Source organism: Bactrocera neohumeralis, chromosome 5 (assembly GCF_024586455.1).
Source record: "Bactrocera neohumeralis isolate Rockhampton chromosome 5, APGP_CSIRO_Bneo_wtdbg2-racon-allhic-juicebox.fasta_v2, whole genome shotgun sequence".
NCBI classification, from domain to species: domain Eukaryota; kingdom Metazoa; phylum Arthropoda; class Insecta; order Diptera; family Tephritidae; genus Bactrocera; species Bactrocera neohumeralis.
In genome coordinates this window covers 58,556,609-58,582,482 of record NC_065922.1, presented here as the reverse complement: position 1 = coordinate 58,582,482, position 25,874 = coordinate 58,556,609, and positions in this window count along the sequence as shown.

Genomic DNA, 25,874 nt, shown 5'->3' with positions numbered 1-25,874 from the left:
TCAGCACATTGTAGTCATTTACTGCGGCATATGTGTATAACCGACTGCAAAATCTCATGCTGGATAGCACATAAAGTTGCCCAAGGCGATGGTTATGACAATGACTTAGTCGCTTTTATTCAATGCTTCCATTACGTCTGCTATAATATACATATATAAAAGCACCAACTGTATTGATCTTTCTCACTTTGCGGCTTTTGTCATCAGAAGTAATGAAATGCAATGTTATGTCGCTGCATTTAAAGATATTTTTTGTCCTTTTGCGCACTTAAGCTTATACACCAGCACGTTTTCTAGTTAACCTCAAAAACCTTTTTTAGAATTTAAATTTATTCTTTTATTTTTTTTTAGCTAACAATTCCACCAAGATTTTCTTTTTATAAAAAATCTCACATAACATAACCGAGACTGAGTTGAATAAAATGCACTAATTACAAAAAGTAAGTGCCTCCCCGCTAACACAGTGCTCATCGGAAATGCCCATATGAAGCTTATTTCAGTTCACCTGTCAACGTCGAGACATCGCTTTGCTATACAAAAACAATTTCCCCTCAACCCAGAGTGCAGAGTTTACTTTTTTAAACATACTTCTCTACTCCCTTGAATTTTTTATGTATCTTTACTGTTTAAGAGTCTCCTCATTTGTTTATGAATGTGGAATTAAAAGCGTGGAAGTCATCCCGGAAGACCATAAAGTGGCTGGAACAATTGCTCTTAATTCCCATATGTGAGTAGATATCTTTGTATATACATAGGTATATAGTTAAACACACCTGCAAAGAAAGAAAGAATTATAATATTTAAGTTAATGGTTATTGTTAGTTTTCATAAGTGATATACATATTATACAAGGTGCGTTCCAAAGTAAACAGGACTTAAAAAAAACAGAACAAATGGTTTTTTAGGCAAAATCAATTTATTTTATTCAAAATAGTCTCCTTCTGCTTTAACACAGCTTTTTGCATGGTAAAAAAGCATGTCGAATGAGTGTTTTAGCTCGTTGGCCGGTATGGCCGCCAGTATGCCGGTGCAAGCCTTTTGTATGGCCTCTACGTCTGCATAACGCTTTCCTTTCATGGGCAAATGCATTTTTCCGTAAAGGAAGAAGTCGCACGGTGCCATATCAGGTGTGGTTAATGGTTTAAATGTGATTTTTGGTCAAATAATCGGTGACAAGCGTCGATCAAATGTTAGATTCTGGCCAATTTTTGATCGACAGTTAATTTGTACGGAACAAACCGTGCACATATGTTCAATTCCATATCCATGAATTTCAATGATGATTTCGGCTGATTTTTGATGAATTCACACACAGTTTCGATGGAATTTTCGGAGATCAGGGATTCTGATTGGCTCACATTTTGATCGTCATTTACATATGTCCTCACGACCACTTTGAAAACGTTGAAACCACTCGTGCACTCTGCTACGGGATAGGCAATCATCGCCATAAATTTGTTTCATCAATTGAAACGTTTAGGTAAAAGTTTTACCAATTTTAAAACGAAATTTAATGTTGGCTCTTTGTTCGAAGCTCATTTTCGCACCGACAACACAAACATACTGATACTTAAAACGCAATAACTACATTTCCAATCAATGAAATATCATGAAACTCTCACCGGACAATCGATAAAGATAGCAGATTCTAACGCACCAGTAGACATATAGATGGCACCTCCAGGGGGCGCTAGATTCAAAAAGTCCTGTTTACTTTGGAACGCCCATTGTATGATATGAAAAAAAGATAATATTTTAAACTTATGAAAGAGAAAAAGAACATACTCAAATATACTATACGTATAAGCAGTACTGTTTCCCGCTACTCACTTTGCCACATTTTATTTTTAATTTGTACATACAATTTTCCAAGAATAACATACTGTTTTCGAGTACAATGAAATACTAATAACAAGACATCAATTTAACGGGAATTAATTTACGTGAATTTTGATATTTTCTCTGGTGAATTTGTCTGGATACAAGTAAGTATTTTTATTTATTTTGACATAATTTTTAAACACATGTTTGTGTTTAAAATCATTTTCGCACCGACAACACAAAATTAAATAAAAAGTGATATTTCGGGTGCAATCGACCAATATATACTTTCGAAAAAAACACGCATGTGATCCTCTGTGCTATGTTTGAGTTTGGCGGCGGTTTTCTAGAGTAAATCAAGCCGTATGTACTAAATTATACTTCACAGAAAAATGTACGAAAAGTTTTGGAACCAGAAAAAATAGCCCAACATATCTTTTAACTGATATCAAACTGCTGACAAAAATGACCAGTTTCTTCATTAGGAAATTATTGGTAAAATAGTTACCAATAAAATTCTGGGATTTGCTGTATCAAAATCTTAACTGCCAATTTGGATAATGCTAAGTTTTGGTGTAGAGTATGAAGTCACTCTCGCAATCATCGCTCGATACACAGTTCAAAATCGCGTGTAGATTTTTATGTAGGCGTGGTTGTATTTCAACCTAAAAATGGTGAGATGACGTCTACTTTTTAAAATGCATACACCACAGACTTCTTACTTCGATATTCTGTGCCGACTTTCATTTGTAGTATTATTTTGGGTTTAGTTATTGCACTATATTGTTTTTCACTAACACATTTTATGGGACTGGGGCTGGTCAGATTGCGCTCATCTGTAATACCTTCTTACGGTAAAAGGAAATATTTGTACCAAGGTTCATCCAGATACATCAATTTGTGTACCTTCAACAGGGTATATTATGTTTGTCATTAAGTTTGTAATACTCAGAATGAAAAGTCGAAGACCCGATAAAGTATGTATAAATGATCACATTTACAAGCTGAGTCGGTTCGTCTGTTTACCTGCGTTTATGCTAAATAGTTTTTGCTTGCGTCCTTTTCTCCCCAAAAACTGGTTCGTTTGTCGGAGCCGCTAATATCAGTCCACTATAGAACAGCTGGCTCACAAACTGACCAAGCAAAATGAAGTTCTTGTATCCATTCTTTAAGTGACAAATAACCTATTAGAAATCTGATATAGATCACGGTGGAAGACAACGCTATAATCCCCGACTATTTTGTGAATATTGGATATAGTTGTCATGCAAACTCTCCGATCAAAATTAATATAAAGACCTTTAGGTACTCTTTTAAGCAATACAATTAGCCTGTGTTAGATTTAATGCTCGTGTCATTCCGATTAGTTATTTTACATATATAATATATTTAATTATAATATATTTTACATATATTACATATATATATATATATACAAGTGTATCTCGATAAGTTTCAGTATTCACATTCAATCGTTAAGTATAAAAATCAAAAGTGGAAATATTTAGAGATAATAAAAATTTAATTCAATTCAAATTGAATTATCTAAGAATTATAAATATGTATGATGTAAAAGAGTTTGTTAATTTTTCCTGGAAAAATCTTAAGAGTAGAAATAATCTTGCTAAATAATTACAACCCAATAGAACATTTTTTATTTTATTTATTTATTGTTGTACGTGAGCGCAGTCATCGAGGATATGAAGTATTGTGAAATCTTCCGAACCACATAAAGTGCATATGGGTTTGCTTCTACCAATCAAAAGGTGTCCATGTGTCGCAAGTGTATGTCCAATCCTTATGCGTGAATGTTTTTATATTTTTACAGATGATGGTATTGGAGTAATGGGTTTTTGACCTAATGGATTAGCAAGTTTGTAGTGGTTATAGTGTCTCCAATCGTTTAGACAACAGACCGAGATATGTTGTTTAACGTATTTCTTAATATCCTTTGTGGTGAAGTATGCTGACGTATGCAAAGGTTCTTTGTTTGCTTCTTTCGCTCGTTTGTCAGCCATTTCGTTTCCTTGAATCCCTGTGTGTATACACATAATTTTGATTATCTTATTGTGTTGAGAGATAAGGTTTTTTATTTTTGTAATCAGGTGGGAATCGTTTGATTGGGTAAAAATGGTATCTATGGCGGATTTACTGTCGCTGCAAACGATGGTTTTCTTTCCATTCCTAGCGACAAAACAAACCGCTTCCATTATTGCAGCTGTTTCAGCTGTAAATACAGAGCAGTACGAAGGCAAAACAAAAGCAGCTATGGTGACACCGTTCTTGTTTGTCGAAGCAAATGAGGTGGAGGTATCACTTTTAGATCCGTCTGTAAATATAAACTCCCAATCATCTCTATAAGGTTGAATAGTTTCTTTATATAGCTCAACATATTCCGTGTTGCTGGTAAATTGCTTGCGATATTGTTGTGTAACGCTGATACAACTTGAAGATAATGGCATGGAAGGCGGAATTATTGGAGGTTCAACCACTGTAGGGTTCGTAATTATCCCGAGTTGCTTGGAAATTATGGTTGTGGGTTTGTTGCATCTGCGAGGACATAGGAGAGTGCTATTTACATTCATGAGTGTTAACTCGTTTCTGCATAGAAGCAACTTTGGAATTAGTAGCAGTGTGTTATGTGTGGTCCTTTGCTGAATATTTGGTAACCCGGATTCTTTTAAAATAGCTTTGATTGGTGATGTTGGGAAGGCACGAGTACTCCTTCTCGCTGCCGCATGGTAAGGTACATTTAAGAGTTTGATATGAGTTTTGGCACAGTGTCCGTATATTGCAAGTCCATAGTCAATTTTTGGTAACAATAATGCGCTTGTCACATTAATGAGAGTGTTTGGATGACACAAACATTTTTTTGATGATAAGTACTTTATAATGTTTAGCCTTAGAAATAAGTTTGATCGAATATATTTACAATGTTCTTTATAAGAAAGAGTTTTGTCAAATATTAAGCCTAGAATTTTTAAGCTATGAGTATGGGGAATTTGTGTATTTAAAAAGGATAAGGTGGGAAATAAGCAATTATGTTTTCTAAAAATATGAAATTTGGAGCTTTTGTTTAATGAAATTTTCACACCTGAAATTTCGGACCATTTGTTGACATCATTTAAATTTTTTATAAATGCATGTTTAACTTGTCTTAAGTCTTTAATTTTTGCAAAGATCACGACGTCATCTGCGTAGATAAGGTGTTTTATTTGTGGGTTAGTACTAATTATGGAGCTGACTTTATTAAACGCAATGATGAAGAGAGTTGCTGAGAGTGATGAACCTTTGGGTATACCATTGTTCAACTTGAAAACCCGTGATTTGCATTTTTTGGCACATGCGATAAATTTTCGTTGACATAAGAAAGATTTTATAATGTTAAACATTTTGTTTCTAATTTTCCATTGCTTAAGTTCAATAAGTACCATGTGAGCTCCAACCCTGTCGAAGGCTTTTTCTAAATCCAGGCTTAGAACTGAAACGTGATTACGGGATGTCATGTTAGTGGAAGCGAAGTGGTCAAATTCTAACAGGGGGTCTATTACTCCTAATCCTTTTTGAAACCCGAATTGGTGCGGACTTATGAGTCGATTTACTTTTGCATACCACATCAGTCTCAAGGAAATTATTTTTATACTCTCGCAACAATGTTGCTAACGAGAGTATTATAGTTTTGTTCACATAACGGTTGTTTGTAAGTCCTAAAACTAAAAGAGTCAGATATAGGGGTATATATACCAAAGTGATCAGGGCGACGAGTAGAGTCGAAATCCGGATGTCTGTCTGTCCGTCCGTCCGTCTGTCCGTCCGTCCGTCCGTGCAAGCTGTAACTTGAGTAAAAATTGAGATATCATGATGAAACTTGGTACACGTATTCCTTGGCTCCATAAGAAGGTTAAGCTCGAAGATGGGCAAAATCGGCCTACTGCCACGCCCACAAAATGGCGGAAACCGAAAACCTATAAAGTGTCATAACTAGGCCATAAATAAAGATATTAAAGTGAAATTTGGAACAAAGGATCGCATTAGGGAGGGGCATATTTGGACGTAATTGTTTTGGAAAAGTGGGCGTGGCCCCGCCCCCTACTAAGTTTTTTGTACATATCTCGGAAACTACTATAGCTATGTCAACCAAAGTCTAAAGAGTCGTTTTCTTCAGGTATTTCCATATACAGTTCAAAAATGGAAGAAATCGGATAATAACCACGCCCACCTCCCATACAAAGGTTATGTTGAAAATCACTAAAAGTGCGTTAACCGACTAGCAAAAAACGTCAGAAACACTAAATTTTACGGAAGAAGTGGCAGAAGGAAGCTGCACCCAGGCTTTTTTTAAAATTGAAAATGGGCGTGGCGCCGCCCACTTATGGACCAAGAACCATATCTCAGGAGCTACTAGACCGATTTCAATGAAATTCGGTATATAATATTTTCTTAACACCCTGATGACATGTACGAAATATGGGTGAAATCGGTTCATAACCACGCCTTCTTCCAATATAAAGCTATTTTGAATTCCATCTGATGCCTTCTCTGTATAATACGAGTATAAACATTAGGAACCAATGATGATAGCGGAATAAAACTTTACAAAAATACGGTATTTGAAAAATATGTAAATGACGTATTATGAAATCTCGATTATCACTTTACCATGCGAGAGTATAAAATGTTCGGTGACACCCGAACTTAGCCCTTCCTTACTTGTTTTCTAATGTCTTGGACATACAGGATAAAAGGGAAATGGGCCTGTAATTCTCAATGTAGAAAGAAGGTTTATTATGTTTAAGGATGGGAATGACTAAGGAAACTTTTCATTGTTGAGGATATATACCCGAGTTTAGTATTTTATTATAGAGCTTCACAAGTCTTTCTTTAAGCGAGTATGGGAGATTTTTTAAGATGGGATAAGATATATTGTCTGCACCGGGTGTTTTGCCTTTTAAGGTCGAAAGTGTGTAATCGAATTCGTTAAGTGTAATATCGGCTTCAATGTGAAGTGCATTTGGAGAAGGTGACGAGCTAGAATAGGTTTCATTTTCTTTTCCTTTTCTAATTGCGTTAAATGTAGGAGGGAAGTTTGTTTCAGAGGAATATGATGACCATGTTTCTGCAAGTTTCGTAGTTGGCTTTATATTGGCTGTTAATTTTTCTAATGATTGCCTTTTAGCCAACCTTAACTCCTTTCTAAAGTTGGCATTAGCCTTTTTATATTCAATTAAATTATCGTCAGTTCTGTTGTGTTTGAATGTTGCCCACAAGGACTTTTTCCCATTTCTGAGAATAGATAATAGATTAGACCAATATGGTAATTTTGCTGAAAACCTTTGGGTGTTATTTTGGGGAATGGTTAAAGGAGCTGCAGAACGAATAATATAGTCTTAATAGAAGATGCTTCAGCATTTAGGTTTTCTCTAAAACCCCTAGTATTAGATAAACTTGCTGAAATATTAATGAATTTTTCCCAGTCTGCCTTTTCGGTTAGGAAGTTGGATCTTGGCTGAACATTGTACGATTCAGGGATGGAGAGGGATGTGACTATGTGAGAGTGCTACTGTGGAGGTCATCAATTGTATGAGAAGAGAGTTTGGGTGCTATTGCGGATAAGGCCAGGATAATGTCGGGATGTGTAAAGGTATTATGTGTAGAGAAGTGAGTTGCTTTACCATCGAATAGCAGGATAAGATCATTTGAAATGACTAAATCTTCGATGATTTCACCTCTTTAATTCGCTGTCGATGATCACCACAATGGACTACATGCACTGAAGTCTTCTATTATGATAATTGGAGTGGAAACTGATTTCTGATGTTGTCGAGTTCTCTATAAGTAAAATTTTGATGACGTGGTACGTAGCAATTAATAACACTGTGGAACATTTTTGGGATTATTGTCTGGGGGGTGAGAAATTCCAAGTCAGGGTGATAGTACTAGGTCAGTATAGTAAAACCCTCAAAGGGTTTGGCGTTCGTATGTGTCAGTTTTTTTATGACCTTTTAAATTTTTTCCTTATCTTGATGTTTTTTCGCTTAGTTGTAACATTTTGGCAAAAATGTAGTTTAACATAACTCGCGAACCACTTGTCAGATTTTGATGAAACAAATTTAGAAAAATTAAGAATTACAATTTCTCTTTGTTTTTATTTGTTTTTATTCAAAAAAGTGTCATTTATCGCCTTTTTTTATAAATTTTCCTCAATAACTCCAGACTTCTGGCCATAAACTACTAAGAAAATAAAGTAAACATTTTTATAATTTTTTATTTTTATTTTATTTATTTATTTTAATAAATATTGCCTAGACTTTTTCGATGGTGGTTATTCGGGACTAGTGGCACCGCATTCATTGCTATCATCAGTTTCTGAACCACACATAATGTCAATGCGATTTTCTTATCCTTTTTGAGGCTCCTTTATTCGCACATGCATAGCAATTCAATGGATTGTGACCTTCGCCAGGATTAGTCCAAGTCATTGGGATACCGAATGGCATACATTCACGTCTTCTATTTTTCCAATCCATTAGACGGTTGTAGCAGCTTTTACACACTATATTTGGTACCCAATTTTCGTTCACTATAACATTTTGGTTGAAGTACATCTCGTATGTTTGAACAAAATCAGTACTGAAATTCCCCTTTTTTATGTGTTGAGACATATTGACCACAGCAGTAGCAAAAGCTATTTATATCTGGCTTGCACAGTTCCATATTTTGTTCTCTTTTGTTCACTTTTAAAAAATTTGAGAAAAATTACTTTCACTGTTCGCGTTCGTCGGCACTTGTTGAATGACAAAAATCACAGAACCAGTGTGAGAAAGAGAAGAAGTATAATGACAATGCATTTTTTATGTGAACATTACAGAACCAGTGTTGCTGGATTTTTTATGAATTAAAAAAAAAAATATTTAAATTTTTATTAAACAAATACTTTTTTCCCATCATACATTCATTTTTAACTTTGAAAGTGTTGCACATATAGGAAAATGGTATAGAAACAGATTAGAGAAACTGTAATTCTTAATTTTTCTAAATTTGTTTCATCAAAATCGGACAAGTGGTTCGCGAGTTATGTTAAACTACGTTTTTTGCCAAAATATTACAACTAAGCGAAAAAACATCAAGATAAGGAAAAAATGTAAAAGGTCATAAAAAAACTGACACATACGAACGCCAAACCCTTTGCGTGTTTTACTATACTGACCTAGTACCATCACCCTGACTTGGAATTTCTCACCCCCCAAATTAGCTGTTGTACTGTGTAATTGTAAATTTAAATCCAATTTCTATTTCAATGGCTAAGCAAGACGATTGAAATTTGCTTATGATTTACAGATTTCTTGACGAAAACTGCAATTCCTTGTTTGGCGTATAAGTTTTGCGTACTATTGTGGAAATAGCTATGATATTTATTAGGAGGGTATACCTTTTTATTGTAAGGCGTATGGGTTTCTTGGAGCGAAATAATTTCCGGACAAAATTCATTAATAAGGATACTTAAATCAGGGTAGTTATTAAGTAAGCCATTTATATTCCACTGTAAAATTCGCATTGTTTACTCTATCATTTCATTATCTGTCGTCAGAGAGGGGAATATTGTAGATTGAGGTGTTGTTAGTATAGGAGCTGTAAGGTGAGTAAGCAATGATGAGATCATTGCGTGGGTTTGAAGTGCTGAACAAATTGATTGCGACATACTGCAAGCAACATCTGTCAAATATAAAATACACACGTTTTTATGGACACAGTTATTTTGACAACTGCACGACTGCAGGCCGACAGTTGTCGCTCTTCAATATATTTTTATACTCTCGCAACAAAGTTGCTAAGGCGAGTATTATAGTTTTGTTCACATAACGGTTGTTTGTAAGTCCTAAAACTAAAAGAGTCAGATATAGGGTTATATATACCAAAGTGATCAGTAGAGTTGACGAGTAGAGTTGAAATCCGGATGTCTGTCTGTCCGTCCGTCTGTCCGTGTAAGCTGTAACTTGAGTAAAAATTGAGATATTATGATGAAACTTGGTACACGTATTTCTTGGCTCCATAAGAAGATTAAGGTCAAAGATGGGCAAAATCGGCCCACTGCCACGCCCACAAAATGGCGAAAACCGAAAACCTCTAAAGTGTCATAACTAAGCCATAAATAAAAATATTAAAGTGAAATTTGGCACAAGGGATCGCATTAGAGAGGGACATATTTGGACGTAATTTTTTTGGAAAAGTGGGCGTGGCCCCGCCCCCTACTAAGTTTTTTGTACATATCTCGGAAACTACTATAGCTATGTCAACCAAACTCTATAGAGTTGTTTCCTTCAGGCATTATACAGTTCAAAAACGGAAGAAATCGGATAATAACCACGCCCACCTCCCATACAAAGGTTATGTTGAAAACCACTAAAAGTGCGTTAACCGACTAACAAAAAACGTCAGAAACACTAAATTTTACGGAAGAAATGGCAGAAGGAAGCTGCACCCAGACTTTTTTTTTTAAATTGAAAATGGGTGTGGGGTCGCCCACTTATGGACCAAAAATCTCAGGAACTACTCAACCGATTTCAATGAAATTCGGTATATAATATTTTCTTAACACCCTGATGACATGTACGGAATTTGGATGAAATCGGTTCACAACCACGCCTTCTTCCAATATAACGCTATTTTGAATTCCATCTGATGCCTTCTCTGAATACATTAGGAACCAATGATGATAGCGGAATAAAACTTTACACAAATACGGTATTTGAAAAATATGCAAATGACGGATAATGAAATCTCGATTACCACTTTATCATGCGAGAGTATAAAATGTTCGGTGACACCCGAACTTAGCCCTTCCTTACTTGTTATATTTGCCAACGACAGTAGGACGACAGTAGAGAGATGGGGTAGAGTGGTGATGCCACAAATATGTAAAATGTAAAATTATTCAAAGCTCTAACAAACCTGACGTTATTTTACAAATAAAAGCATAAAATAGCTCTATTATATCAATTGTAATAAAAATTGATAAATTAAAACAAATAAATTTACCTATTTACTTACTTTTTGCATAAACAATTTCACTTTGAACAAAATATTAAAATTGCATTGAAGTGAAAGGCATTAGTATGACCACAACGAAATTGTGTACATGCAAAATGGACAGCTGTGTTGTCTTGTGTACATGCCGGCCATTGTTAAGTTGCTGCCTTCTCACAAATGTTTATGTAGAAGGATTCGCGACGCCATTTTCAGTTCACTGTGCATTTGTTATATTTGCTTTCGTTTATTTCTTTTTCTTGTGTTTCGTTATACATATTGCTCGTAGATTTGTTGCTTGTAATAGAAGGAACATTTTCTGTAGAAGAGATTTGTGAGAATTTGTTATTTTCTTTTAAATTGTTGGTGGTATTTTTTGCTATACTAGCGAATATAGCAGAGTTTTCACTGAGTGCAGGAGCAAACTGGTTTTTTTGTATTTTTATTGCTTCTCGCATGGACCACTTTTTGTCTGTTTTTATGGTTATTATTAGTTTCATTTGTATAAATTTGAGACATATGTATTTTGTCAGAGATGAGTGATTCCCTTATCAGTTTATGCAAAACGAACGAGTACAAGGGGATGGTTGGTGGAGGGGCAGAGCGCACTTGTCGCAAACAGCGGCTTTAGTACATCGCTTTGTTGTATGACCTAAAAGTTGGCAGTTTTTGCACCTCACAGGGTTTGGATAGCATGGCCTTACCTTAGTTGTGTACCATGACACTTCAATTTTCTCAGGTAGATGATATTTATCAAAGGTCAGGAGAACGACTCCACTAGGTACTGGCTATTGGTTAATGTGTTTAGGGAATTTGAAATTTGATACAATTCCCTGTGCTTTTAAGTGTTCAATGATTTCATCGTCTGAGATTTCATTGAGGCATGGTTCGTAAACTGTTCCTTTTGTGTAGTTAAGGTTGTTGTGGAGTTTTATTTCTACATCACATATGCCATATAAAGTTTTCGTGAATTTTTGAGCTATTTTTCGTTTTGATTTGAGACTTGTTGATAACAGGGAGAACGTGGTAATACAACTTCCATTATGGAAAAATGAAGTGTTCACAGTATTTTCAAACGTAAAACTGGAAATAAGTTGTGAATCAGAAAAGGGCAATGCCAGAACTTTTTAGCTTTTTATTACACGGCCGATTCAGACGGAATGCCTTAGACCTGAATATACATACATACGAGGTGTGTTCAAAAAGTATCGCGAATTTTGTGTTTTTTCAAAAATTATTTATTTATTCATGAATATGTATCTATTTCGTCCCCTTCAAAGTAATCCCCATGAGATATTACACACTTGTGCCAACGGTTTTTCCAATCTCCGAAGCACTTCAAAAAATCATTTTTATACTCTCGCAACAATGTTGCTAAGGAGAGTATTATAGTTTTGTTCACATAACGGTTGTTTGTAAGTCCTAAAACTAAAAGAGTCAGATATAGGGTTATATATACCAAAGTGATCAGGGTGACGAGTAGAGTCGAAATCCGGATGTCTGTCTGTCCGTCCGTCCGTCTGTCGCTGTATTGAGATATCATGATGAAACTTGGTACACGTATTCCTCGGCTACATAAGAAGGTTAAGTTCGAAGATGGGCAAAATCGGCCTACTGCCACGCCCACAAAATGGCGGAAACCGAAAACCTATAAAGTGTCATAACTAAGCCATAAATAAAGATATTAAAGTGAAATTTGGAACAAGGGATCGCATTAGGGAGGGGCATATTTGGTAGTAATTTTTTGGAAAAGTGGGTGTGGCCCCGCCCCCTACTAAGTTTTTTGTACATATCTCGGAAACTACTATAGCTATGTCAACCAAACTCGATAGAGTCGTTTCCTTCAGGCATTTCCACATACAGTTCAAAAATGAAAGAAATCGGATAATAACCACGCCCACCTCCCATACAAAGGTTATGTTGAAAATCACTAAAAGTGCGTTAACCGACTAACAAAAAACGTCAGAAACACTAAATTTTACGGAAGAAATGGCAGAAGGAAGCTGCACCCAGACCTTTTTTTTTTAAATTGAAAATGGGTGTGGGGTCGCCCATTTATGGACCAAAAACCATATCTCAGGAACTACTCAACCGATTTCAATGAAATTCGGTATATAATATTTTCTTAACACCCTGATGACATGTACGAAATATGGGTGAAATCGGTTCATAACCACGCCTTCTTCCAATATAACGCTATTTTGAATTCCATCTGATGCCTTCTCTGTATACATTAGGAACCAATGATGATAGCGGAATAAAACTTTACACAAATACGGTATTTGAAAAATATGTAAATGACGGATAATGAAATCTCGATTATCACTTTATCATGCGAGAGTATAAAATGTTCGGTGACACCCGAACTTAGCGCTTCGTTACTTGTTTTTATCTTCTTCAGCTCCTCCTTCGATGCCGTCGAGAAGCGTAACGTCGTCCTTTCATGGGCCTCTTCAGTTTAGGGAACAAGAAAAAGTCTCAGGGGGCCAGATCTGGGGAATACGGTGGCTGCGGCATCATTAGTGTGTTGTTTTTGGCCAAAAAGTCGCGCACAAGCAACGATGTGTGAGCAGGGGCGTTATCGTGGTGCAAAAGCCAATTTTTGTTCTTCCACAAATCCGGGCGTTTCTGGCGGATTGCTTCGCGCAAATTGCGCATAACTTGCGAATCGATATGTTTAGGTCCTCAGTAACTTCTCTAACGGCCAATACCATTTTCTCCACTTCATTAATTTTTTCGTCTGTTGTTGAAGTGCTCGGGCGTCCGTCACGCTCTTTGTCGTTCACATCTTCTCGGCCTTCTGAGAACATTTTGTACAACCGATAAACGTTGCTTCGGTCCAAGGTAGCTTCTCCGTATGCCACAGTCAACATTCGGAATGCATCCGCGCACTTAATTTCGTTTTTCACACAAAATTTGATACAGGTTCTTTGATCCATTTTTTTGAATATGTAAAAATCGAAGACGATCCAAAACACGTGCAAGCAACGCAGCTGTCAACTATTAAATGAACATTCAAAATGGCCGAGCTTGTCGGCATAAGTGAGAGACATGAGTACCAACATAACGCGACAAAAAATTCGAAATTCGAATATACGTAACCCGCGAAAATTCAAAATTCGCGATACTTTTTGAACACACCTCGTATATGTACATATGTATGTATATGTATGTAATATATATAAGTTTTCTTATGTTGATGACAGCTTAAACAACAGCAACGAACGTTCAGTATATGCTTGTCTTGAATCAAATCTGGGATTCACATAGTTGACGACGCACATAGGAGCATTTGGTCTCAAAAACCGGATAAAATTATTTAAAGTGATTTTATGAATGAAAATGAATAAAAATGCATGATTGAATATTATAATGCAATATATTAAAAGAGTAAGGAAGGGCAAATTTTGGGTGCAACCGAACATTTTATATTGATTATACTTGAGTAGTATCGACCAGATTTTATCTATTTTTGCTCATCCCACATATTACTAGCATTCCACATATTCAAAAGATGTTCCGTGGGTTTCAGGGGACCTATGGGCTTGAAGATTTTTGGTTGGATTTGGACAATTTTTGGTCAAAAGGTGGCACAATGTTCAAGCTTATACATTATATTAAGTAGAAACCTTGTAGTTTAGTAAAACAAATAATTTATAGCTCCACCTCCCCGACACTATAACAAAAACACTAATTTCTAAAAAATTAAAAATTTTTTTTTAGTTTTTTTGATGATCCAGAATTCACTTCACGCAACACAAAAAACCACTTGAAATTTCGAGAACAATAGAGAATATCGTGAGTAAGGACGTGTGTACTAAACGAAGTCTAGGTTCCGACTATTTGTGTGGCAATATAGTGGGCTGAAAGTCAATAATTTAATGGGTTTATTGTAGTACGGTTACTTAGGTACTGAATCAATTTTGAGTAGCATCACTGGAGTTTGTGATTTTCACTATTGTCCGATTTTGAAGCAAAATGCTCCTATGTGCGACGATAGCACAGTGTCTTTTGAAAAAAGAAATCTAACAACAACCCATGAACTACGTGGAAACAAGTACGGAGACAATTTAAATGGTCACAGAGAAACAAGTAGCAAGCATTAGAATGGAACTAAAGAGAAGCGCCCTTAAAAGGTAAACAATAACAAATGTGAAATAAAATAAAAAAGAAATACGATTAAACATGAAACAAAAAAAAAAAACAGAAAAAGTAGCAAATAAAAATAAAAATGTTTTATAATTACAAGACACGACATATTGAGTATTGCGTCTGTTTTATTACAGGAATAAGAAACAACATTGGTCGGTAAACAACTCGATTCATATACGAATTTCCGAACAGACGATACTAAGACAACCTGACATGCATAACATATATCAGTCATAAAATTATTTATCATTGGTAGTGCTATAAAACTTTTAATTATCCTGAATACTTAATATAAATGTCCTTTAAATACATTGACTTGAAGTATACATTTTCTAAAATGAAAAACTACTTCTTTTTATACTCTCGCAACAAAGTTGCTAAGGAGAGTATTATAGTTTTGTTCACATAACGGTTGTTTGTAAGTCCTAAAACTAAAAGAGTCAGATATAGGGTTATATATACCAAAGTGATCAGGGTGACGAGTAGAGTTGAAATCCGGATGTCCGTCTGTCCGTCCGTCCGTCTGTCCGTCCGAACGGACCGTGCAAGCTGTAACTTGAGATATCATAATGAAACTTGGTACACATATTTCTTGGCTCCATAAGAAGGTTAAGCTCGAAGATGGGCAAAATCGGCCCACTGCCACGCCCACAAAATGGCGGAAATCGAAAACCTATAAAGTGTCATAACTAAGCCATAAATAAAGATATTAAAGTGAAATTTGGCACAAAGAATCGCATTAGGGAGGGGCATATTTGGTAGTAATTTTTTGGAAAAGTGGGTGTGGCCCCGCCCCCTACTAAGTTTTTTGTACATATCTCGGAAACTACTATAGCTATGTCAACCAAACTCGATAGAGTCATTTCCTTTAGGCATTTCCACATACAGTTCAAAAATGAAAGAAATCGAAGAATAACCACGCCCACCTCCCATACAAAGGTTATCTTGAAAATCACTAAAAGTGCGTTAACCGATTAACAAAAAACGTCAGAAACACTAAATTTTACGGAAGAAATGGCAGAAGGAAGCTGCACCCAGACCTTTTTTTTTTAAATTGAAAATGGGTGTGGGGTCGCCCATTTATGGACCAAAAACCATATCTCAGGAACTACTCAACCGATTTCAATGAAATTCGGTATATAATATTTTCTTAACACCCTGATGACATGTACGAAATATGGGTGAAATCGGTTCATAACCACGCCTTCTTCCAATATAACGCTATTTTGAATTCCATCTGATGCCTTCTCTGTATACATTAGGAACCAATGATGATAGCGGAATAAAACTTTACACAAATACGGTATTTGAAAAATATGTAAATGACGGATAATGAAATCTCGATTATCACTTTATCATGCGAGAGTATAAAATGTTCGGTGACACCCGAACTTAGCGCTTCGTTACTTGTTTTTCATCTGTTTGTCATTACTAAGGCCCACTGTCCAACGCGGTAGCAGTCTACGCAAGATGTCTGTTAAACGCAGTTCAAGCTCTTTTTTGTTTTCCAGTCCTATTCCACTATTTTCTTTATTTTCCGTGCTTTTTTCTTCTGACTTGTTAAAATCGTATAAACAACGAGTGGCGGGAGCGTCATCATGATCTTTCCTACATGTCCACAAAAATAGGTACGAACGCATTTTGTTATTTTTGTGTGCAGCGGACTCATTTATTGGCCATGTCGTCACTGGTTATCTAATAGTTGGTGACGTTATTAAGCTGCACATGGGAGCTGACTTCAACGATTGGTTTTTCTTTTCTGCATTGTTTTAGCATGTGTGAGGAAATCAAAGCTATCATGATTGGTAATCGGTGGAAAGCAGTGCTGAATAACTGATTGAACACAGATGCATATACATACATATTCACGGAGTTTTTAATATATACATATAATATTATTGAATAGACTTTTTTATTCTTTGATCAGTCCAAAGCTACAGTGGTAGACATTCGAATAAGCGCACATATATGTATGTTTTGGGTTTTTAATAAATAAAAGCTTTAATTGTTGCATTTAAATATTGAAAGTTATTCATTTTATTGTCTTACATATTGTTAATTTACAATTTTTATAATTTCTACAGTAATTAGTAAAAACTTAACATATTTTAAAGAAATCTGGATTTTTAAGGAGACATCCATTTAAGCGCACTCCACATCTTATGGAAAATGAAATAAAACTCGATACTTTAACTTAATCTTAGTACTTGGTATGGCCACCCCGGTTTTCAATAACAGCAAAAATGCGACTTGGCATAGACTGGACAAAATTTTTGAGCAAATCTCCGCTCAAATCAAGCCAACATTGCTGAATTGAAGTTTTAAGCTCATTGACGTTGCTGTATTGACACCCATTGCCGTAAACTTTCCCTGCCATTACTCCCCACAGATTTTCTATGGGGTTATAATCCGGACTGCATGCCGGCTAATGAAGTAAAGGCACTTCTTGGCTCTCCAACCACGCCTTTGTTTGCCGAGAAGCATGTATCGAGGCATTGTCCTGTTGGAATACATATTCGATTTCCGTTGCTTGCCTTACAAATGGAATGAGGTTTTGTTGGAGTAGATCCGTGTACGCTGTGGAGTTCATGCGGCATGTTATGGGTACCAGGTTAAGCTTAGAATCATAGCAAAATGCTCCCCAAACCATGACGCTCCCGCCTCCGAAATTTCGCTTCGTGCCAGTAACAACTGTAGCAATCTGGTCCGCCTAAATTGAATTTTTTCTCATCCGAAAAAATAACCCTCTGCCACTCCTTTTTCCAGGACATGTATTTTTTAGCAAATCTTAACCGTTCTTGCTTGGCTTGTTCTTCAATTTCGTCCATTTAACGTTCGGGGAAGTGTTGAGCACCCTGGCGATTTGACGAGGTGTTACGTCGATCTCTAATTTTGCTTTAATTTGGCTGCAATTTAGTTTATTTTTTGTTGCTTCGTGGAGTATTTGCCCTTTTTGACGGAGTGTCAGTGTTTGGTTACTCTTTGTTGGCGGTTTTATTCCATACTTACTGACTTTTTTTTAAAAATTACGGATTAGGTTCTCAGACCTCCCTATTCTCCTTGCAACCGCACGATTTGAGTACTTCTCTTCCTTTAACAATTTAACTGACACACGTTCTTCTTGCGTCAAATAAGATCCTTTAGGCATGATTTAAATTATCAATAAAATACATGTAAATGCAAAAATTTACCCTAAAAAGCCCACTTTACCTTTTATTTATTATCTACCGTCTAATGAAAAGCAAAAAAAAAAATTTACGCTGCAGCTCCTCTTTTAAAAAATATGTATTTTTCTAACATGCGCTTATACGAATGTCCGCGTTACTACTGCGATGCTTCTTTTATTGTGATTTGCCTACTTAAACAAGTACCGTTACATGCCGACTTACTGGCGCCAGTCATTGGTATACAATATAGCATTTCAGTAATTGACATATCAAAATCTATTTTTCGAAATAATCTGCTTTAAATATGCTTTTTCGAAAAATTTCATTGTGCGCTTATACGAATGTCTACCACTGTGTAACTTGTTGCGTTGACATTTTATATTTTACAAAGGGAGTTGTATAGTTTTAGTTTTGTACATAGATAAAATAATTTTAATGAATTTTAGTGTTCTGTCTGGACTTTGCAATTGTATTTTCTCTCTGTTGATTGTACGTAGCCATATGTAAAGTATGCCTTTTAAGCTGTGTGATTTTCAAGAAGACATCAAACGCATAACTTTTACTGTTATGACAAAGAATTTCTATTTATTATTAAATTTAAGGGTTTGCCATTAAGTAACTATTAAAAATGATTTCTGGCAAGTGACAGCCGCGGCTAGCTCGAATTAATTCCAGCCGTGAGGGTCATAAGTCAGCAATAACAAGCCGAATATTATCTTCCAAGGAGCCAATTGCCTCAGGCTTATCTAGATAGACAAGCGACTTTACATAACCCTAAAAAAAATAGTCCTGCGGTGTTAAATCGCATCATCTTTGAGGCCACGTCACAATTTCATGACGAGGGATAATGCGCTCCGCAGAAGTTTCCTTTCATAAATTGATTATCTCGTTGGCTATAGGCATCGATCAACATCCTCTTATTCAGGAACGAAAAATTCATTAATCATGGCTCTATAGCGTTTCACAAACATTTGGATTTTGTAAGCCCGAAAATCAACATCCTTTTTATATATACTGCTTCATCCTATGTATAAGTTATCTTTGGTAATTGATATTCTGAACTAATCTAACCTTTAAACGGTAATAGTGACGACGTATCCACTTCGTTCTGAAAGAATGTAATGACATGCTATCTTTACTCAAAAGACAGTTAAATAGAATCGTAAATAACAAAATCATATAGAACTATGACATCCCGACAAATAACAAACGTGGTTCCTTGTTGATTTCAATTGCAATGAAAGCAGCTGTTGAGGTATTGTATAATCTTTAATTTGATAGTCAAGTCAAGTGATAAAAAGAGTGTGACAAATAAAAAAAACTTCAATTCAGTCGCATTTAATTCGACTATAAAAGAATAATATGAAAACGAAATGAATTGAATAATACATTCGTTATAAAATAGATAAGAAAACTAAAGCAATGTCCGTTGATATAGCACCATAAAAAACATAAATTTCCTACACGTCACTATAGCATATAAATGGCATACAAACTGAACGATCAGAATAGAGTGTTTGTATGGAAAGTTTTCATTTGATGAGATAGCTTCATGAAATTCGGCTAAGATTATTTATCAAGGCAATAATGCCATCACCGAAGAAATGACTCAGATCACATCAGATACTTAAATGGATGTCAGAAATCTACTAAGATATATTTTCTTTTATTTTAAAAACATAAGATTTTACATTATTACATACGACGATTTTTGAAGCAAAACAAAAAATTTATCCACCAAAGAAAAATCACAATGTTCCATTGCGTATGTGTCAGAGGAGATCCAGCGTTTGGAGACGAAAGATCATTAATACTCGGTTTTACTAATATATGTATGTATGTATGTGCATGTGGAAATATACAGATGTACATTGACTTTGTGGAAGCGATGAAATATTAACATGAATTGCTCATTGTTTACCTGTACTTATTTTCGGTCAACAAAATTGTATGTTTACAATTGGAACTATGGAATTTCCTTAATAGTTGCGCTACAATTATTCAGCAATTGAGAAGAATACAAAAGGTTCAGCTTACAATATGTAATGAGTGATTTGTACATAAATAATTGTGAAAAGGTGGAGAAAGTAAGGACAAAATAATTATGTGAAATACTACAAAGCAATGAGCAAATTATGTAATGCGCTTTTCAACAACCGGAGATACTCTTGAATAAAATATTTCAATTAGAATAATAGAGGTTATCCAAACTAAAAAAGTAGAAATTCTTCAAAAAAAATTTCAAATTCGAATCATCCTCATAATTTCGGGTAAAAATCGAAACGCGAAAAACTTATACATACTATACATATAGTACATATTTGTACTATATGGTACGTCGTGCTCTTTAAATAAATAATATCCTGTTTCCGCAATCACTCGTGGACTTAATTATCTGATTTTCAAATCATAACAATAAGGGTTGAAGGTTACTTAACGATATAAGTGATATCATATTTCAAAGTATCTACTAATTAGTGAAATTTCACCGTCATTCGTGAGAATGAAAACCATTAGTACCACAGAGCATTAATTGCCTGAAAACGCTTGCGAACTAATTAATTCATAAGCTAAAGAACAAACGGAATGAACACAGAATAAAACCGCAAAATATTTTAGTGCCTAACAAAAAATTGTAGTGAAAAAAAAGAATATACGATTTTACATGCAGGAATATAAACAAACATAAATGTATAATATGTGAAATATAATACATTGCATTTGCATTTGTGGAATTAAATTATTAATGCAAATATTTGCTCAAACATTTGTAATGAAGTGAAAGAAAATTTGTTAAGTATAGCAAATCATAATCTCAGTTAAGGTTTTAGGCAAGTGGGAGGTGTGGCAAATTAACTGTCGACATGCAACGCTGTTGTTTATCAAGTTCTTTGGATGGAAGCATAATAATTAGGCGTGAAAGAGTCGCAAAATACATAATAATGTTTTGATATAAATTTGAATACAGCAATAAAAAAAAACCATATAAAATTTTTTTCTCTTTACACGAATTGCACCGGTTTAATCTTACTTCTCCATATGCTCATTTTGTATTCATAAGTTATGTGTAAATATTACAAGTGCTACTACCGATTAGAGTTATCAACATGTTGGCCAGAATTAGCGACATACATACCATATGTATGTATGTACAAGTAAATTATTAGTGCAACGTAATTGAGTCCTTATATTTATATACATAAGTACAAACATATTTGTTTCGCGATATTGAACAATTCATAAAGTATATAATTGTAGGGGAGCCCGAGTGGGGATTTTCGAAGTTACTAAAGCGTGTCAGAAAATTTTATGGCGAGAAACATTGCACCTTTTTATGTACCCCTACCAAATATGAGCCCTTAATATGGAAGGGTGCGTTGGGGGGAGTTCGTCAGATTAGAGAAAAAAATCGTTCCTTTGGGAAACTCGAGCGCGTCAGATTAAGAGATGGTAAATTAAATACATGAAGATGAGTGTATATTTCAATATTCTGACAGTTTGAGGGTGACTTAGAGAAATAGCAGGGTGACGAATTTGTAAAAAAATATACGTCACCTTAAAATACTCCAGCGCGATAGATTTTTTTTCATTTTAAAGGTAATTCTGTCAGAATCACGAAAATCCTATAATCTGACAGTTTCCATGGAGCGATACAGGTAAAATCGTCGAGAAAAGATCAAGCGTACTGACCACCATAGCGTGGTTGTTGTTAGTAGACGCTTGACACTTTTGTTTGTTTGTGGTGTTTTCTATTTCTTTTTCCGTTTACAGCGATCAGTTTTACATCCATTGTAAAAATGAGTGACGTTAGTGTCAAATGTGTTTTCTGTGGCGAAGAAACGTATGAAATATATACATATATGTATACACTGTTTTCATTACATCCTGTAACAAAAACAAGAACCAAACAGAATTCTTCCACTTTTAAATCGTCAGATTAACGATATCCCTCTATATAATTGTCAGATTTTCTTCTGGGAAGACTCTGACATCAAGTTCATCACCCTGCATAAAAATCTGACGCGCTCGAGTATCTCAAGGTCACCTTTTTTTTACAAGTTTTAAAATCAGTAATGACTTTAGGTCACGTCGAAATAGTGGGAAATTTAAATGGCACACTTTTTAGAGGCTTTGAAAGTCTGACACGCTCGAATTTTTTTTTAATTGACTGACGCGCTTCAGTATTTCTATGTGACTGTTTTTTTACATTTTTGAAAATAATCACCCGCTCTTCCCCCCACTAAAATAGAAAACTTGACCTAGACTTTCTTTTTTTTAAGTTATCTTAACAATCTAGTAAGTCTCCATGACGCTCCAGTAACTGCAAATTTAGCACTCCAGGCATCCCTACTATAAGGTATGTAAATATGTTTAGCGTGTTAATTAATAATAGCTCTCTTCGATTCACCATTTCTCTTCTCGATTCTGCACTCTTATCAAAAAATTACCTTTAAAAGCAACAACAAACTCAAAATCAGTTATAGTAATTTATTAAACACCATAATAATGGGTTACAGCAACTTTTCCGACAAAAATAATTTAGCGCAGGATGGAACCACAGGTGAAGTACCTTTGCTTGAGCATCTGGTCCAACTGGTGAGTAACGCTTGGCGAATCGAAGACAGCTAATACTTTATTGTGAGAGTATATAATTGGTTTAAAATGTTAAAAATGATGCCGATCCTTGAAGTCATGAATACTTCCGCTGATTTCTGGAAAATTATGCTAAATGTTCCAACATAAGAATTCCAATTAAAGAATTGTTTTTTTAACATGTGGTTTTCAAAGAAGTAATATTTCTTTCGAGGTTGATCTTTTTAACAGATGTTACCTGATTTATACTCAGCTCGGTTTGCCGTTTCATAATGAACAAACATAATATGGAACAACTGACGGTGAATGGATCAAAACAAGGTCATCATCGATCCCGATTTTCATTAGAAAATTTTGTTCAATGACGAAGCTGACTTTTATTTAAATGGGTACATTTGTAAACAAAATTGTCATATTTGGAGTGATAATAAACCACAAGCCATTGTGGAGATGTCGTTACATTTTCAAAAAGTCAAACAGTGACTTTGTGTGCTTTATGAGTAGAGGACATCATTGGTCCATATTTTTTCAAAAATTAAGTTGGACAAAATGTTATGGAGAAACGCGAACTATATAGAGATACAATTAATAACTTTTTTGTGCCTTAATTGGAGGATTTTGATGTGAAAGACCTTTGGTACCAATAAAACGGTGCTACATATATAGGGAACGAAACGATCAATTTAGTGAAGGAAACTTTTAGTGAACTTTTGGATTGTGGGCCTGTGCAGTAGCCTCTAAGATATGGACTATTGCACTCTACGTCCACAAATCTCAAAACTTTTTGAAAAATTAATTTATCTAAGATTAAAATCTATAATCGACGAAAAGCAGTTAATCCCATTGCACCAGTTCGGTTTTAGAAATAAGCATTCCACAATAGAACAAATTCACAGAATAACATCAGAAATAGAAAAATCCCTGGCGGAGGGAAACGTATGCTCGGCTGTATTCCTTGACGTTGCACAAGCGTCGAAAAACAGCAGAAAAAGCTGCGCTAAACCTGCAACATGCAATACACTCTGTAGTAAGTTGGACTAAAAAATGGAGAATAAAACTAAACGGTGGCAAATCGGTTCATGTAAATTTTACAAACAAAAGAATCACTTATCAACCTATAAGTATTCTAGATGTCTGCATACCATACAAAAATACAGCTAAATATCTTGGCATCACGCTCGATGCTAGATTACGTTGGAAGAGAATATTAAAATAAAAAAGATTGAACTTAATCTGAAATTGTCAAACCTGTCCATACACATCAAATTACTTCTTTATAAACAAATAATCAAGCCGATATGGTCATATGGTGCGCAACTGTGGGGATGTGCCAATGATGGCAGTAATAATATTATACAACGTTTTTGAATACAGTCGCTGAAGAAATAAGGAGTCAGGCAGATGCCCACTACAAAAGGCACATGCACATGTGAACGAGGAGGCGAGAAATCTTCTTTTAGACATATGCCTCTCTAGTCGATTATGTCGTAAAAAACCACATATGTATGTAGCTTAGTTGGAAGCTAAAATATAAAGGAATTAATTATATACCGTATATGTATGAATATTACTATTAATTTCTATGTAATTTGATTTTAAGTTATTCAAATCAAACTGCTCGTTAGTTTTTGAAACTAGTTGTAGAGATATCAAACATTGTTAAAGTTTTGAAAATCTTTGTAATAAAAAAAAAAACAAAAAAAAACTTGCCTATGCAGATAACCCAGAAATGATTGATACCCTAGATTAAATAATTCGAGGTGTGATTGCTGATGAACGGCCCAATTGATGCAAAAACTTGTCGAAAATTGGACCTTTGTGCCGAAGCTTATTCAAAATTGTCATATGCTTCAAATAATTAAAAAAAAATGACAAATCTTATTTATTTACTTTCTTGACCATAATATTGAATTATATGCATTTTGGTTTTTCTAGAAAACCAAATATCTAAAAAAAAAACTCTTTTTAATCTGCAAATTGTTTGAAATAATTGAACGAATGAAAATTATTTTAAAAATTTACCTCAACGAGTAATAAGTTTATTAAAAGCTATCTGGAACTTTAATAAAATCTATACAGAACTCAAGCACTCTCACATTATTAAAAAATATATTTCTTTGTTACTGCGAACTACCATTTTTAACTTCAGCTGAAAAAAATGTGACAAATACATATGACTACATAAGTTGACAAATATTTTGCTTGCAACATCGGTTAATAATTTGTTTTATTTGTGTCTGACATAATCGCGCATAAATACCATATGTATGGTATGTTAATAAAAAGTATGCGTCTATGTACAAATATACATACATACATATGTATGCGAGTATACGGAGCAATTATTCCGTCTGTTGCTCAATTTCTATTGATAAGGACAATCATAATTGAGGACAATCATGATTTTCTAGCTTTAAATTTCTATAGCTCAGAGGCATTTTATGGCATCGCTTTGACTTTAGACACATATTCCTCAGAATTGAACACTCTACAAAAGTGCCCAGTGCGACAAAGTCGAAACTCACACCGGCGAGGTAGTACGGGGGTCTAAACCTGATTTTTCCTCGAATTTCGCATTTTTTGTATATATCTCGTAAATGACAAGAGCTATAGAAAAAATGTAAATGACAAACTTGTAGGGAATTTGATTTCATTCATACTTTTCGAGATATCCGCTTTTTAAGTAAGGCTTTATACAATTTTTATAGATGGTATGTATTAAAAAATCTATGAAAATTTCATACAGCATCGATACAAGCCTTTTTTGAGAAATTGACAAAATATGAAAAATCTAACGGTAACAAAAATGTTATACAATGAAATGTTCATGCAATATTAAATGTAGGCTAGTCCTACTAATGCCTGTACTTGTAGAAATCTCACGATAAGAGATCTTGCAACAACTTAATTAAACGATCGTCAATAAATTCATCTTGGACTGGATTCACAATACCATCAATAAACACTGGTCCTTGATGGAACGGCAAAAGTTGTAAAAAATAATCGTACGAAAATGTTTGCGATCACATTCATTTTTTTTTGTTTTTAGCAATAAAATTTTTTTTTACTATAAAGAACAGATATAATGTGTATAAAAATATTCTGAGTATATATCAC